Here is a 15,223-nt window from a genome sequence, read left to right on the forward strand (position 1 = left end):
TTCAAACCTAACTGGGCCGGACCATTTCTAGTCAAATCCATACTCCCAGGGGGTGCGGTTAGAATCACAGACCTAGATGGGAATGAGTTTTCAAACCCCACAAACCTTGACCAACTGAAACGGTATTATGCCTAGGATAAAACAAGCACGCGCCTCGCGTAAACCCATGTGTCGCTCTTGTGGCACTAAAAAAACGGCCCCTGGCCAAGCTGAAATAAGCTAAATGTCACTGTGCTCTTGCATTTTGACGAAATTATCATCCTCATATCATCAAATAAACTAAATTCGCACCTCCAGAGTAAGCAAAAGCTCATGCTTATTTTATATGTTCATTACAAGCTCTTGCTTCGAACAATTATTCTTTTACATTTACTCAAACTACGCGCAAGGGTTTGATTTCGCTTTTTAAGTGAATACGTAGGCAATCCTTCACAGGATTCAACCCATTATATCTAAAATGTAAATAGAAGGACATTTGCATTGCATTTGAAATTCGACAAGAATAATAAGTAGAAAATCCCAACGGTTTCATAACCATTTAACCTTCTATTTCATTCGTTTCCTAAATAATAGTAGTACGTTACATAATAAAAATAGAATAGGCTAGGATTCTAAAAATCCCTCCCTTTTATTACAACAACAATAATAATAATAATCAAATAATAAATAAAGACTCGGGCTATTCCTCCATCTTCCCCTTACCCTTGTCATTCTTGTCATATTTCTTGTCACGACCTCGAGCTGGGCGCTCTTGTACCACTTCAGACCTAATCACCAACGGTCTTTCTCGAGGCCTGACTCTTCCGTTCTTGCCAACCACCATCTCTGCGACAGGAGTAGTCTTTTATTTCTTTGAAGGATGAATGACTTGAAACCCGGCTTCTTCTTCTCCCTCTGTCAGATGCTTCTCCTTCTCTTTCTCTCCCTCGCGCACCTTGTATTCAACAGGCTCGCGTTTCCTCAGTCTCTCGCGCTCTTCCGGAGTTGCAGCCTTCCTCCACCTCAGATAGGAATCCGACACCCATAAAGCATTGGCGGAAAAGCTCAAGAACCACATATTTCTTTGGGCCCATTTAATAGCCCACTCCCTTCGGCTCTCGGTAGTAAGCGCCATAGCAGTCTGCGGGACGGTGTCAAGCCTCGGGATCGTCTGCTTCAGCCCAACTTGCCTCATCAATCTCTTCGGAAAGATGCACACCATAAACTCCAACCCAGGAATGCGCACGGACCTAGTGGGATCCAAAGAAGATACTCCAGTGACAGACTTGAGGTGCCACCACGGTACAACCCACCTAAGCAATGGACCATCATCATTCTTCAGCTTGTTCTTCCAATAATCACAGACCCGGGTGAATTTCACCATGTACAACCTCGTCCTCATCGCAATCGAAAGGGAATGATAGGAAAGTGCATGAACTGGGGGCTCGATCAATCGGAGCCATTCCATAAGCCAAACCTACCAAAAGCAGGTATTAGATGATGCGTGTCTAAAATATGATGTTTCACACTTTATTCTACACGTATTTCAGAGCTCAAATGTGCAATATATGCCAATATTTCTCTATTTTCCCCGACTTTCGTGTTTTTGTACATTATTGCAGAAATGTGAAGAATTTAACGGGAAATCAAGCCAAATCCGTCCCCGAGTAATCTGCATTGCGAAGGACGTAAAGGAATTGCTTAAAGAACGAGCTTGGTGCGCAACCCAAGGCCCAAAAGACAAGTCCACGTGTTTTAAGAAGTCAAGTAGCAGCTCATCCAGTCGATCGACCATCACCCTCAGTCGATCGACCAATGCTCGGGTTCCGAAGCTCTTGTTTGAGGAGCGATCGATCGACCAGCCTTATCAGTCGATCGACCAGATTTCTATTCCAGACGTGAATTGAAAGACCGTGAATCTTGAAGCCCGTGAAGTTTAGGTTTAGGAAATAAGATGTTGCGTTGATTGCTATATAACGTAACATAAAACCATCAGTTTAGACATCAAGTTTTTATCCAAGTTTTTATCACAATACAAGATTTCTTTCGTTTTAGTTTATTTCGAGTATCTAGGGTTTGGGATATCGATTTTAGCATTGGAATTCTGCCCTTGTTCTTAATCTTTCCTCTTAAATCTCGGTATTCATTCATTACCTAATTTTAGTTTATTGTTTTACTTTCATTATTAGTATAGAATTGATAGCTAGTGTCCCGAAAGCCAATTATCGTTTTGTCATTATTGTTATTTACCTTAAGCATGAATTCAGTAATCGTTATGAGTTTTATTGTTGTTTTCATCTTTAGCATGAGTAGCTAATTCTTTAGTGCTAGGATGTAGGCGATTTATGGCATAGGCGGCATTAGATTAGGGAGAACTGTCTCGCGTGTTGGTCGACCGACTGACATTGCCAGTCGATCGACTGACCTCGTAGGGTTTTATATTCGTTTTAATTGTTTTAATCTTGTATTTAACGAATCGAATGCATGCGACCAGTTAGATACCTATTTCGTGACTGACCCATTAGATCGAAAGATAGGGAAGGTTATTTTACCATCAATTAAATCGACTAGACTGTGCTAAGATCGAAAGATAGGTATAGTTTGGACCATTAGTCACTTTTCAGGACGAAAGTTAGTATTAGTGACATTAGGGACCTATAGCGAGATCGAGAGATGCTATTTGTTAAGAGTGGACCGAGAGGACCTCTTTATTTCCCGCCTTACCTGTGTTTGATTCAGACCGACTTAGTTTGATGCCGCCGAAGCTATAATGACCTGACCATCCTAGTACCCTTCTTTTATCTGTTTAAATCGTATTTTTAGTTTATTATCTTTGTTTGCTCTTAGTCTTAGACCAATTCGAATCAACCCCCATAATAGTTACCTCAGACTGAACATAAATCAACTAAAGTTTACAACTGCCTCCTTGTGGTTCGACCCTGTTACCACTAGCCTAGGTTAGTCTTAATAGGAGATTATAAATTTTATCTTTGGTACTCACAACGACGGGTATCAAATTTTGGCGCCGTTGCCGGGGAGGCAATAGTCCTGATTTTAGTTGTTTTTATTTTTTAGTCTTTCTTAGTTTAAGGGACATCCGTTCCTTAAACTTTTCTTATATTCTTTTTGTAGTTTCTTCTTATGCGCAGGTCACAGGGTGGAGAATTAGTACCGTTGAACCCTGAGCTTGAAAGATCCTTGCGCGAGTTGAGACGAACACAAAGAGTATTACCGAAGAGAGGAAGAGCTGAGTACTCTGTCAAGCTATTACGAGAACGAACTGTTCGAAGATAATCCACCATCTTCGCCCATTTCCACTTCTTCACCGAGACAGTTACTTCTCTAAAATTCCAGTCATGGCCGAGGAAGCAAGTATAGCTAGTTATTCTGAGCCGACAGCCGATAACTTATATAAGGTGTTCGAGTTACCAGGAGATGCCAGGAAATTCGAACCAAAGCCTGCCTACATCACTATGGTTGAAAGAAGCCAGTTTGGGGGAGCTGCAAATGAAGATGCAACAAGGCATATGGAGACCTTTATTGACTATCGCCTTGCTCCATTCCCCCACCAACGGGCGTGACCCATGATCAAATCAAGGAGACCATGTTCATCTTCTCCCTTCGTGATGCTGCAAGGGAGTGGTATAGAGATTTGGACCGGACCGCTCAGGAGATCACTGATTGGAATACATTGGCATTGGCGTTCTACAAGAAGTACTTTTCTGCTTCAAGGATGATCGCTATTAGAGCTCAAATCACGGGCTTTAAACAAGGGCCAGATGAGAATTTCCACGAGGCATGGGTCCGATTCAAGAAGTTGGTGCGAACCATACCGCACCATGGGTTTGAAAAGTGGAGTTTGTGCAATCATTTCTACAATGGGTTATACGACGATCGAGGGCCGTTTTGGATGTCTGCGACCAATGGAAGATTCGCTGAAAATTTGGGAGCAACCAAGGGGTGGAAGATCATTGACGATCTAGCTACCCACAAGGCCGAGTATGGGAATTCTAGAGGGAACCAGAGGAGAGCTGCTGAATCCTCTTCTGTAGCCGCACTTGAGGCTCTTACTGCGAGGTTTGACAAGTATGATCTAGGAGGAGCTTCTAAAGGTGGGATGTACCAAATCAATGTTGTGTCAGACGGTCCCTTCGTCTGCGAAAGGTGTGGAGTTGAGGGCCATGTCTCGAAAAACTGCCCTAGTCCCTTTGAATCTTGTGCTGCCTTTCAACACTATAGGCAGACAAACACCTACTACGAGCCACCGCATCCAAACTTGAGTTGGAGAAGCCAGAATGTTTTGAATCCAACTCAACCTCCGCCACAAAGAAATACCATATGTGCCTCCTCATCAAAAGCAACAGCAATATCAAAAGCCTCCTTATGTGCCGCAGCAGCAACAATCACAGAATTCTGAATTTTCCGAGCTCAAGAATATGTTGCTGAAGGAGTCCCAAGCAAGAGATGTAACACCCCGTATTTTATTAAGTTGGATAAAATTCTTTTAATTGCTATTTTGAATTTAATTACATCATTTAACGGTTTATATATTTATGCTTAGCTAATTAATTAATTTCATCATATTTCGATACGTTAATTTTAATAATCATTAATAAGTTTATTTAAAGTTAGTTCGAGTTTATTGAAATTAGTTCGAGTTTATTTATTTAATAATTTCCGTTTCTTTACGAGTCCTTATGAAAGTTGTTTTAAGTAAACCCGAGATGAATTTTGGGAACAAAACCGTCCAATTAGCTATTTTGAGCTTATTTCACTAAATTAGCAATTTTTATTAATATCCGTTAGTTTTGTAAAAATCGCTAATAATTCCGATTCAAGCTGATATTGTATTATTTTCGTTAACTAGCTGAGTTTATTTTATTTTCACTCATTAAATTTATTTATTATTGATTCCGTTTTATTACTGAAACTTTTACTTAAATCGGTTAAATTTAACTCGAAACGATTTTATTAACGATCAAGGTTTCTTAACGACGAAGAAACGTACGTATAATAAATAGCAGGCTAGCAGGCTGCTGTCTCATTTATAAACAGCGCACGTCTCTTTCCTTCTTCTTCCTTCTTTTTCCTCCCTTTTCGTTCTGTTCTTTGACCTTATCCGTTTTCAACTATTTTTGTTCCATAGCGCTCCTTTCGTCGTTCTCGTCAATCCGTTGTAAGTAAAATTCATTTTCGTTATGTATTTTTACAAACCCAATTTATATTTTTAGCTTTGTTTATTATAAGACGGTTGTATGTACTAAAATAGACGGTCTGGTAGAATATTTGTTAGTCATAAATGATTAGTTCAATCGGAAAAAGGTAATAATGATAGGTTACTTAGTATTACTTGTTAAATATGTGTATTTTGAAAGCTGGTTAGTCTGTTTTATAGTTGAGACGGTGTATACTGACCTCTAGGGATCATTTGGGATGCTAGCTAGTAAGTGGTATATTTGAGACGGTGTATACTGACATCTAGGGATCATTTGGGATGCTAGCTAGTAAGTGGTATATTTGAGACGGTGTATACTGACATGTAGGGATTGTTTTGGGATGCTATTTGGGATCTTGTTTAGTTGTGGTATTGTGCAGTAAATTAGGACTGTTTTTGAGTCCGCTTTGCAGGTACTTTGGGATTTTTTTTTGGGACTGTTTTGACTCGGTTTAGGACTGGTTTAGGATTGATTGAACTCTGTTTTGGTACCAGTTTTTGTGCAGCCTTCTGACTGTTTTGGGACAGTCGAAATGGAGGCCGTGTGGGCTGTTTTGGCCTCGGTTTTGGGAGCCGTGACAGGCTGGTTTGGGCTCAGTTTTGGGACGGATAAAATGGTGCTTTATGGGACTGTTTCTAGGGCGTAAAAGTTGTGAAAATTTTCTTGGTATGCCTGTCAAAAGGGAGGTTCATAATGGTTTATGAACATAAGACAGTAGCTAATGTATATGATTTACATGTTTTGATTTAAATTAATTTCCGTCTCATATTTTATATAAAGATAATTCGTTAATATCGTCCTTTCACATAATTATTTTAGGTGGCTCATATGTGGTTGAAGAGGAAGAGTAATTTTGGGTTTTAGAAGCTTTCTCAAGTTATTGCTTGTCTCTTTGCTAGCTTAAGGTAACTATTCCGAGTTACTCGACGAGTTAATGTCACATTAGTAGTAAATGTGGTGCTTGTTGTTTGTTAAGTGTTTAGGTGATTGATAATGTTTTACTTTCATTTTTCACATGATAGAAATTGGAAATAGCATGAGAATAATATAGCGATAAAATTTGTAATTTGGGCCAAAGTAGGCCAAGACTCTGAGCTGGGCCAGATTGACCGAACGAGTTTGGTCAAACTAGGTTTAAACCAGTCAGCCTCGATTTGACCGATGACCCGTCGCGGGACTCGGGTCGAGGGTTTGTCTTTGAGGTGAGATTGGTTGTTTTTGGATGTTTTATGTTGATGCCTTAATAGTTGTAATTATCATTTCACATGTTGGTTGTTGGATGAATTGGTTGCCTTATACTTCAGTCTTCTTGTCTTGTTGCCATTTTAGCTTGTTCTCATGAATTATGACATTAACGGTTAGCTGGAATTTGGATTATTGTTGATATTGAGGATATTGTTGGATTGTCTGCTGAATAGACATTTATATAGCCTTTCACATGATAGAATGTTAGCATTTATGTTGGTAAGTTGGACTCTTTGCCCTCTTATGGTTAAGTGGGTGTCCTATTTGTCTTGTGTGGTGTGGGCTAAAGTATTCAAGCTGGGACTAGCTGGGACTAGGTCCTAGGTGAGTATTTCGGCCTTCATCATAGATAGGTCTTTATAGTCTCTGACGAGTATATGTTCACTGCTTGATAGCCTTTGTGTTCCTGACTAGTGGATTTATATCCAAGTTGGGGCATGACCTCAGGTACTTATTTTGATAGTATGGGGTCAGCTTAAGTACTAGCCAACCCTTCGGTGGTGTCCTTAGGGTACTCACTTCATTATGTTTTAAAAAAAAAGTTATGAGTCTTGGGTGCGGTGGTGTGTATCCGCATGTCTAGGTCTGCGCAGATTTTAGGCTAGGGTTGTGTTGTCTCTTGGCCATGTTTTCTTAATAGTAACCGCTGAGCCAAGATACCGGTTCGATTACCTTCCCTACCTCGTGGTATAGACTCGAGTTACAAAGTGACTATTGACCGTACTAAGAACTTATGCCTGTCTTGTATATATTGCCCTTTCTTGTTTGATGATTCTATGAATCATAGAAGGTGAGATGCAAGCCGGCTATGGTTGATAGAGTTTGGATTCCTGGATGTTATGTGATTCACATGATAGTGTAGTATGAGTCGGTCTAGTATTCACATGCTAGGATTATGTGTTGTTATATTGTTGTTCACATGATAAGCACGATTGTCTAGCATCTATATGCTAAGGCAGTGTGTGATTCGTATTCATATTCTTATGTTTACATGTTATATTAATTATGACATTTCGTGGCTGGGAGAACTCGGAGTTACTCCCCACTGACTGTGGCTTTCGTATTTGTATAAAATGCGAATGACAGGTAGGTGATGCATATATGGGGTACATGGACGAGCTAGCGAGCAAAGTAACCTTGGGACCTGGATTGGCTTTATTTATGGTGACCCTTAAACCCTTTTTATGTCACATACATTTTAGGGACATATGTCTCCCTCTTTACATTTGGTTGTATAATTTGCTATTCGCGACTTTAGCGATGGTCAGGTTATGAAACTTCTAGTTATACCTTGTATGTTTGACACCTTCCAATTTGGATATCTTTATAACAGGTTCAGGTTTTAAAAATTACAGGTTTTTACCCAAATGAACCTATTACAAACATATCCATGCAGTTTTATTCTAGAATTACGTGTTTACTTTTCCGCAATAAATGAGGGTGTCACAAGAGAGGCCGGGATGAAGCTACTAGAGAGCCAAATTGCTCAATTGGCTAGTAAAAATAACATTCGAGCTCCCGGACACTTACCCACTCAACCCGAACAAAAGGAGACCCTAAATGCCATCACTTTGAGGAGCGGGTCCACCCTTGATGGTCCTACCATGGTTGAAGATGATGTTGAAAAAGATGAGCCGGAAACAAGTCAAGAGAAAGCTTCAACGAACAAATCAAAGAAAAAGATGTATGCCAGGTATTTCAGTCGATCGACTGACATACCTAGTCGATCGACTGAAATACGAGTTACAGGAGCTTCTGGAACTGTACATCTCAGTCGATCGACTGAGGAGAGTGGTCGATCGACTGAGATCGTTGCTGATGCTGAAGAATTTCGTCCTTTGATGCCAACTAATCTAAGAGACCACTTGTTTCGGGGTACCACGGTCCCGAAAATTTTGGGGGCAGACCCGAGTGCTGATGGGTCAGTCCCGGCTCCGAAGTTCGATCCAATGACGGTCAATGGTTCTCATTTGAGACAATCTGAGGAGGGGTCTAGCTTCAACAAAGAGAAGGTGACGGACTTTCAGCCTAAGTCCAAGGATGCCGGTGCGCGTGAATTGGAGGAGAGAGCTAAGGTACTCCTTACAGCCCCATATCCGGAGAGGCTCGTGCCGACCAAAGAACAGGTATCTTTCAGTAAGTTTGAGAAAGTTATCCGTAGTCTGAATGTGCAAGTCCCCTTCCTTGAGTTAGTTAACCAAGTACCCGCTTACACTAAATTTATGAAACAACTGTTATCCAAAAAGCGGTCACTTGAAACAGTGCACACCGTCGCACTCACCAAGGAGTCTTGTTCCTATCCTGTCTCACATGCGCCCCATAAGTTAGAGGATCCGGGTAGCTTTTCCGTTCCTTGCAAAATAGGTACCTTCTCAATTGAGAAGGCATTGTGTGACTTAGGGGCCAGTATAAGTGTCATGCCCTTGAGTTTAGCTAGGAAACTCAAGTTGACCCGGTTTGCTATCACAGACATGACAGTTCAGATGGCTGACCGATCTGCGGTCGAGCCTATAGGAGTCCTAGAGGACATACCCGTCCAGATAGGGAAGTTTTTCTTCCCTGTTGACTTTGTTGTCCTTGACATGCCTGAGGATGCCCATATACCTATCATCTTAGGTAGGCCGTTTCTGCACACTGCTGGTGCAGTTATTGACGTCGGTTTAGGAACCTTGACTTTCAAAGTTGGGAAACATTCTATCATTTTTGCCCAACCTGCTAAAAAGAAGGACGCCATGTGGCTCATTACTTTGTAATACGGTCTCGAAAAGAGATCGTACTTTGTGCTTCCCGAATCGACCGTCCCTATTACTACTCGCTTTGTGTTAACCCCTCCGCCCCGGATTGGGAGCAAGAAGGAGGAAGAATTTGTTGTCTTAGATAATGCAGGAGCTGGTTTGGGGAAGGAAGTGCTACAAGTTGTGCCAGCTGTAAAGAAGCCTATTATTCAAAGAGGAGGTCTTGGATGCCTAAGCTATGGGACCGATGAGGAAGTGGAAGATGAGCCAGCCAAGGTGAGATGGTCTGATTTGGAGTCTGACGATCCCAAGGAAGTCCTTGATTGGGGAGGTGACGAAGCTGATCAGCTGAGCTCTCCGACTGTTGAAGCTAAGAAGGGTGCAGCTGATGAGATGAGCACCATTGAGGCTACCTCTAGTAGCCAGAAGCCGACGGAGTGGGCCATACCGTGGTCCTTCTTGATCAACTATTAGTTGATCAATCTCGTTACAAACTTCTCTTTATTTGCTTTGTTAAGACAATTTTATTGCTTTTGTGTGCGCGAAAACTTCGCTTTTATTTTATTTTGGTTAGGATTTTTAAGTACTTTAGACTTCGTTCTGGGTTTTGCGCAATTTTGGCGCGTACTATTGTGCATTTGCAGGTATTTAGAGCTTGTTAGCTCAAATCATTGAGCAATTACGAAGAAATAAGACACTGCAGAAGATTTTTGATCGATCGACCGCACCATTGGTCGATCGATCAATTGCAGGTTTACAGAGCTACTGTTCACGCCCACCTGGTCGATCGACTGATCTTCTTAGTCGATCGACCACTGCTGCTGCTATATTCGTTTACGACCTCTCCCCTGCTGTGTTTGGTCGATATGCGGACCTAAGGGAGTCTTCTACTCCACTTTATTTTCCATCGAATTATCTATTTCTTCTATTGTCTCATTTGTGCACAATTTTTACGCTTCAAAATTGTTTTCTCAGTCTTATGCGTGGTATTTTCTGTCTTTCAGGCACTCTTATTGGTAGCACTTCTGGCTACTGAAACCTCCTAGCTCACGCTGGTTTGGGGAGGTTTCCTTTGCTGCGCTTAAAGTCTTGTGAGTTCCATATCTTTCCTTTGTGTCTTGCTTATTTATTTTCTCGCAAATTCCCGTTTCTCTTTACTTTCATTATATGATTTTGCACAATGGGGACATTGTGCGATTTGGTTTGGGGAAGGGTTTTGCGTCGCATATCATTTGCTTGCATTCACGTTTAATTTTGTTTTGCATTGTTTATTTCATTTCTTTTATATATACAGAAAAATTCAAAAAAATTGAAAAATTTCAAAAATTCCCATAAAATGCACGTTTATTTTAGCATATAGATTGAGTCGGAACGGTAGTATTTCCATGATGATTTTGCATTTGCAACTGTTTTGCCTAAGCCTTGCTAGATTAACATGTTTGATGGGGCATATTCTGCACCGCTGACCAAGTCAACACACTGAGCAAGGTCAAAGATATCCACAGCAAAGTCAACGACTCAGACAGCCTAGCCGATGCATCCCATCGGCCACACTGGTCTCGGCCTGACAACCTGCCAGCCGGGGCACATATCCGCGTACTCATATCCAAGACCCTCGGCCAGGCCGCCACAGGTCCATCGGCCGAGGGTACAATGGTCTTTCCACCTGATAGCCACTTGGCCACTACGTGACAAAAGGTGAAAGTCTATAAATACTCCTCAACCTTCATTGAGGAAAGGATCCACAAATTGACCTAATAGCCACTATTCATTTGGTAATATCTTCCTTATCTCTCTACTATACACTCTTAGTCAAGTTACCACAACTTACCTCTCTAAGTTAACTGACTTGAGCGTCGGAGTGAGTACGCTCGGCCAAAGCCGAGCCCTCAGTTTGTTCATCGTTTCAGGAGACCGCAAGGAGGATTCAAGCAAAGACGACATCCTACGAGCTACGAGTGGTAACAAATATCTGCTCTGGAATTACACCCGGAACAATTGGCGCCGTCTGTGGGGAAAGATACTAGAAGCTAGTCACATTCATTCCCAAACAAAAAATATAACACACAAAAACCCACCCAAAAAGCTAAGATGTCGAAACAACAAGACGCGGTCGTGACCGACGAAGCCGCATTCTACCAAGATGATACCTTCAACAATTCTGGAGTCGTGCAGCCCTCCACCGGCGGAGTAATCCAACCGGAGTTCGGAATGCCAATAATACCAGACACGCCGCTACCAGCCAACCAGGTCACCATCATGGGACATGTGGTTGACGTAGCAAAACTGAAAATGCTCCTGGACCTAATTAGTAATACGCCTGCTCACACTGTCACGCCGACAAGAGCGGCGGAAACCGATCAGGAGACCAGGGCCCAGAACGTGACTCCGAGAAATTTGAACGGAGCACTAGGAGAAGCTGACCCAGCCAAGTCGCCGGGGGAGCCCAAAGTGGGCGTGGTAGACCTAAGTCCTTCCCGTACTCATGGGGGGACAGCGTCCCCGCAGCACGAACGAGGCATACCCCAAAGGAGCCAAAGGAGTCCAACTCAGCAGAGTTGTAGGAGAAGTCCGAGTCGAAGAAGGAGTCCTTCCCGATACGAGGGGAGGAGCCGGACTAGGAATGCGAGGAGCCGATCGCCTCGTGTCGTTCGACACGTGGTCAGACAGCCTCTCAGCGCCTACGTCCTAGAAGTCCAGGTGCCAACTAAGCTCAAGTTGCCACCCTTATCATACAAAGGAGACAAGTGATCCACCACCACGCCGAGGCTTTCGAGTCTTACATGTCGGTATGGGAGCAGCCCGATGAGGTCTGGTGCCGAGTTTTCCCAACAACTCTGCATGGGATGGCTCAAAGTTGGTACAAGGGGCTTCCCGACGGCTCGGTATACTACTACGCCGACCTAAGGGACGCCTTTCTAGCCCAATACTCATGCAACAAGAGAAGGGCCGTGGAGACATCGGACCTCCTAACTATCAAACAGGAGGGGGGCGAGTCTCTACGAAGCTATGTGAAGAGGTTCGATGGAAAGGTCCAGCAGATTCGAGAGATTAATCCCGAACTGGCGGCCTTCGCGCTGATGAAGGGCCTCCCAAGGGGAGACTTAAAAAATGAGCTCATCGAGAACGGAGGCATGGGCTGGGACGCCGCCAGGAGGATGGCCGACCAGGCCATCACGGTAGAGGACTATCACAAGACCTGGGTAGGCCCTAGCGAGGCCGACCACTCAGAAAAGAAGGGCCACCGGGAGGACAACCCGGATGAAAGGCGCCGTGGCAACAACGGGTCACGGTCCGATGAAAGACGCCGTGAGAATAATGGGTCACGGTCGGACAAGTCTGCCAGGAAACAGAACTCGGCGGATGCCGGGGGGAGCTCGGGAACGTACTACAAAAAACGGTACGACGATCACACCCCCCTAGTCGTATCGGCCGCCGAGGTCTTCGCTTTGAGCAAGAATGAGGGCCAGAAGTGGGAAAGACCCCCTAGGCCGAGGAGTGACGGTGACACGAGCCAGTACTGCGAGTACCACGGCCACATCGGACACTTAACCAACGACTGCCGACATCTGAAGGATGCCATTGAAGAACTTATCCGGAAGGGGAGCCTCGGCAAATATGTTGCCGGTGGCCAAAAACCAGATGCCGGCGGGTCAAATAGCAAGTCCGTCTTTGAACGGATAGGAGTAATCCATGTTGTCATCAGGGGCAACGGGAACGATGGGTCCGCTCATGGGCACAAACGGCACCTGAATGAACCATATCAGGCCATCAGCTTTGTGCCCAACACAACCACCCCCGCTCCCAACATCCCCGATATGACCATCGGGCAGGGGGACTACGAGGGAGTCATCGCTCTTCACAGCGACCCACTTACAGTCCACCTGAACATCGCCGATCACTTGGTGAAGAGGTGTCTGATTGACACAGGCGCCTACACGAACATTATGTACCGAGAATGCTTTCTCAGCCTCGGTTTGAAGGTTGAAGACTTGAGCCCATGCACCAACGCGTTGTATAGCTTTTCTGGGACCGGCCTGATACCCCTGGGGTCAATTAGACTGCCGGTAAGGTTCGGCGAGGGAAGTGCAGCCAAGAATGTTACGTCTGAATTCGTGGTCATCGACGGCGCGTCTGCCCACGACGTTCTCATAGGCCGGATTACCTTGAGTGAAACCGACGCTGTAATATCCATCCGGGCCCAGACATTGATATACGTCTCGGACCGGGGGGAGGCACATAAGCTCGTCTCGAAGAACGATAAGGATCCCGGCGTGTGGGAGGTACACACTAACGGCCCTTCCACGACGGATAGCTCGAAGGCCAGCATCGTTATTATTAGCCCAAACGGAGACGTGTTTGAGCACGCCTTGAATCTTACCTCCTTGGCCTCAAACAACGAATCCGAGTACGAGGCAGTAATAACCGGAGTCAAACTAGCCAGGACCGCTGGGGCGGAGCATGTCGTAGTAAAAACGGATTCGCTCTTATTGACCAACCAGATCAAAGGAGAGTACAAAGCTCGGGACCATAGGACGACAAGGTATCTAGAGAGGGTGAGAGCTAGCGCTTCAAAATTAAAAACCTTCCAGATACAGCACACTCCCTGGTCCGAGAAAGACCGAACCATCAGCATGGTTGAAGGAGCAGAGACAGAGGAAGTGGAGATTGACCCAGGCCGCACCGTAACCGTCGGTGTCAACCTGGAACCAAAATTCAGGGCCGAACTCCTGGACCTGCTCAGGAAAAATAAGGACGTCTTCGCCTACTCAGCGGCCGAGATGCCGGGCGTGAGCCGGGAGGTAATCACCCACAAGCTAAATGTACTTCCCACCGCTCGCCCCGTCAAGCAGAGGATGAGTAACTCCTCAGTCGAGAAAGATGAGGCCATCAAAGCCGAGGTAGATAAACTACTTACGGCGGGTTTTATTATGCCTTGCACTTATCCTGAGTGACTAGCTAATGTTGTAATGGTGAGGAAATCATCTGGAGCATGGAGAATGTGTGTAGACTTTACCAATCTTAATAAAGCATGCCCCAAAGATTGTTATCCTTTGCCTCGAATAGATAGCTTAATCGACGCCACGGCAGGCTACACTATGCTGAGCCTGCTAGACGCCTTCTCAGGATATCACCAGGTATTCATGGCGGAGGAGGACATGCCTAAATGCGCGTTCATCACCGCTAACGGCACATACATGTACAAAATGATGCCGTTTGGTTTGAAAAACGTCGGCGCAACCTACACAAGGCTGGTGGACAAAGTGTTCCAAAATCAAAAAGGGCGAAACATTGAGGCTTACGTCGACGATGCTATTGTAAAAAGCAAGTCTGACAGCGAGCACCTGGCCGATTTACACGAAACATTTTGTTCACTAAGGAAATACAAGATGAAGCTCAACCCAATGAAATGCAACTTCGGTGTCCGGGCAGGTAAGTTCCTCGGCGTACTAGTCAGCGCCACGGGAATTGATGCCAATCCAGACAAAGTCCGAGCAATCCTAGACCTGCCGGAACCAAGGAATCGAAAAGAGGTTATGATGCTGACCGGGAGAATGGCGGCTCTAGCCCGTTTCATCTCTCGGTCAGCCGACAAGAGCACCCCATTCTTCAAAGTGTTAAAGGGGAATAAAGACTTCAGTTGGGGGGAGGAATAGAGCACGGCTTTCCAAAGAATCGAAAGCCCATCTTCGACTCTCCCGACTGGTCCAGCCGACATCGGGGAGACGCTATACCTATACATAGCAAGCACCTCGCCACGGCCGCCGTGATCATCAGGGAAGAAGACAAGCAACAACACCCAATCTACTTCGTCAGCCATACACTGTTACCCGCCGAGAGAAACTACCCGCTAATTGAAAAAGCAGCCTTCGCCGTCGTCGTCGCCACAAGAAAGTTAAAACCCTACTTCGACGCACACCCCGTGACGGTCTTAACCGATCAGCCTTTGGAGAAAGCTTTGGAAAAATTCGAACAATCCGGCAGGCTCATCAAATGGGCAGTGGAACTCTCTGGTTTCGGCATTCAATACAAACCAAGGCCTTCGAT

The sequence above is a fragment of the Silene latifolia genome, chromosome 11, assembly GCF_048544455.1.
Source record: "Silene latifolia isolate original U9 population chromosome 11, ASM4854445v1, whole genome shotgun sequence".
Classification (NCBI taxonomy): Eukaryota; Viridiplantae; Streptophyta; class Magnoliopsida; order Caryophyllales; family Caryophyllaceae; genus Silene; species Silene latifolia.